The sequence below is a fragment of the Salminus brasiliensis genome, chromosome 3 (genome assembly GCF_030463535.1).
Source record: "Salminus brasiliensis chromosome 3, fSalBra1.hap2, whole genome shotgun sequence".
NCBI lineage: Eukaryota > Metazoa > Chordata > Actinopteri > Characiformes > Bryconidae > Salminus > Salminus brasiliensis.
In genome coordinates this window covers 5729072-5731681 of record NC_132880.1, presented here as the reverse complement: position 1 = coordinate 5731681, position 2610 = coordinate 5729072, and the positions used below count along the sequence as shown (strand labels likewise).

The window sequence follows — 2610 nt, the reverse complement described above, 5'->3', positions numbered from 1 at the left end:
CCATTTGATATTGATCCTCAGTCTAGGAGAAGAGAGGCAAAATCCTGTTAGCTTGTCACTAATAAAACACTTAACTTCCACCACAGCCTCTATATGATTTTATCATTGTGGTCATGGTCGTCATTTAAAGGATAAAGGTGCACGTATTCGTCACTGTACAGTGTGGACTGTACAGCGAAATGTGTCCTCCGCATTTAACCCATCTGGTAGTGAACACACACTCACACACACGTGTTAGGGGCAGTGAGTACACACACACACCCAGAGCGGTGGGCAGCCAACTCCAGCGCCCGGGGAGCAGAGAGGGTAAAGGGCCTTGCTCAAGGGCCCAACAGTGGCAGCTTGCTGAGCCCGGGAATCGAACCCACAACCCTGTTATCGATATCCCGGCGCTCTAACCGCTGAGCCACCACTGCCCCTAGAAACTACGCCCAACGTGGGGCTCGAACCCACGACCCTGAGATTAAGAGTCTCATGCTCTACCGACTGAGCTAGCCGGGCTACTATTTGGGAAGATACAACTACTCACAAGGCCTTCTGAGGTTTCTGTCAGTAAGCACCAATGAACCTGTTGTATTGCCATTGATGCCCACTCTGCAACACTACCTCCACCATGTTTGGCAGATGATGTGAGAACACTTTGGATCATGAAGCCTTCATGCTTTGTTCAGGACCTCAGAACACTATATCTAAGTCTGGGTGGCAAGGTGGTGCCGTAGGTAGTGAATGTATCGCACAGCTCCAGGGGCCTGGGTGTGTCGGTATTATCTTAGGTCAGGTCACTGTCTGTGAGGAGTTTGGAGGGGGAGTGTGTTCTTCCCGTGTCTGCACGGGTTTCCTGCCTCTTGTGTGTGGTACTCTGCAATGGACTGGCAGGGGGGTATTTCAACCATGCACCCAGTAATTCCATGTAGGCTCCCATCCCACCAGGACTGAAGGGGATAAAAAGGTGGATGGATGGATGGTAAGAGAGGCTACCGTCCTAGCCTATATGATTGTGATTGTGGCGGGGTTGTATGGACTGTGGAAAGTTTATCCAGCGCTGTTCCGAACAGGAGCAGGCTTTGGGTGTGGAGGCCTCTGACCCCCACATCACTGATGCAGCACAGTACAGTGCTAATAATGGCCAGTGGATGCAAGCAAGAGAGAGCGAAAGAGAGAGAGAGAGAGAATATGAGCAGGCAGATGACTCTCCATCTCTCTCTCTCTCTCTGTGTCCATATAGGTGGAAGAAGCGTTCATGGCCACTGACTTCTTATTTATCTCTGTGCCCTGTACTCGCCCCAGCCAATCAATACGGAGAGCTTTGGAGCGAGGGAGGTGGAGGAGAAATCATCGCTAGAGAGAGAGAGGAGGCGATAGAGCTAAAGAGAGAGCAACGACACAAATGGAGAGAGAGAGAGAGAGAGAGAGAGAGAGAGAGATAAGAGTGAGAGAGAGTTTGCAGAGAGGAGAGAAACAGCATTGGGTTTATTTACACTCCTGCTGTGTCTCTATCACCAAACAAAGCATGAGCGATGTCCACAGCCATCCACTGTCACACTGCTGATTACTCGCTGTGTGTGTGTGTGTGTGTGTGTAAGAGGTGGACAGCAGAGAGAGAGTTACGGAGGAGAGGGAGGAGTGTGTGCAGGATGGATGCTGTGTGCTGTCATCAAGACTGCAGCTTCTCTCTTTCTCTCTCTCTCTCTTACTCTATCGCTATCTCACTCCACCTCTTTTCTCTCTGTTTTTTGGCTCTTATGACTCTACAGCAGACTGTGAATCATTTCTAGGTGCAGCCAAACCTGCGCTCTGAGCTCAAGCCAGTCCAACGTAAAATGATGCAGTAACTTATTACAGAGTTTTTTTGGAGGTGACACAACTTTGTTCAGTCACAAGTTCTTCTAACTTCTGCGTCTCCGTTTGGTCGACAGCACATACTGAACCGAACCTCAAAAACATTAGTAAATGAGCTGCAGCTGAAACCAATTCAATATTGTGTGATATGTTTGATCTGTGGCTCCTCCCCCTCAGTCTGTTTACTGTTTCTTTCCATCTGCAGGTTAGAAGTTCCTCATCACATGACATCTCCAGACTGGCAGGCCTTAGACAATGGAGCGTTGAGGCCTTGCTGGGATTTAACCTTATTATTTCTTCACACTTGACGAGCAGCAGTTAGACTGTAGGGCCACTCCAGAGCTTTGAATTCAGTTCTGTTGGAGTCCCGGGTCATGCTGCTTACCATTAGCAGCTGGAGCCTGTGAGAGCACAATTGGTCTTCTCCTCTCTCTGGGGGGAAAGATGGCTTGCTCTCTCTCTTCCCACATTACTCCAATGTGATGCTGGTCAGTACATGCCCGGTGATGTTGCATCAGCGGCAGTTTGAAAAGAGGCAATGGCTGTTGGGAGCGTTACATGTGATAGTGGGAGAGTGCTAACGAGTGGTTTGGGTATTTGTCTAAAATTGGGGAGTAAATTTACCTTTCTGTTCTTTCTTGGACACAGAGGTGTACATGGCTTTACAGCTCTGGACTGGAGTAACTGTCTAACTGCATGCTTGTCAGGAGTTAGACAGTCTTGATCTGAAGTGTTCCACATCATCTGTCAAACATGGTGGAGGTAGTGTTA

The 2610-nt window shown here is 48.9% G+C and overlaps 1 non-coding gene across 1 annotated transcript; it reads right to left on the bottom strand.

Annotated features, from left to right (window-relative positions):
- Nucleotides 1-428: 428 nt before the first annotated feature.
- On the bottom strand, nt 429-501 carry trnak-cuu (transfer RNA lysine (anticodon CUU)). The gene has a single exon. It is a non-coding gene; the product is annotated as a tRNA-Lys (tRNA).
- Between the last annotated feature and the right edge of the window lie 2109 nt (nt 502-2610).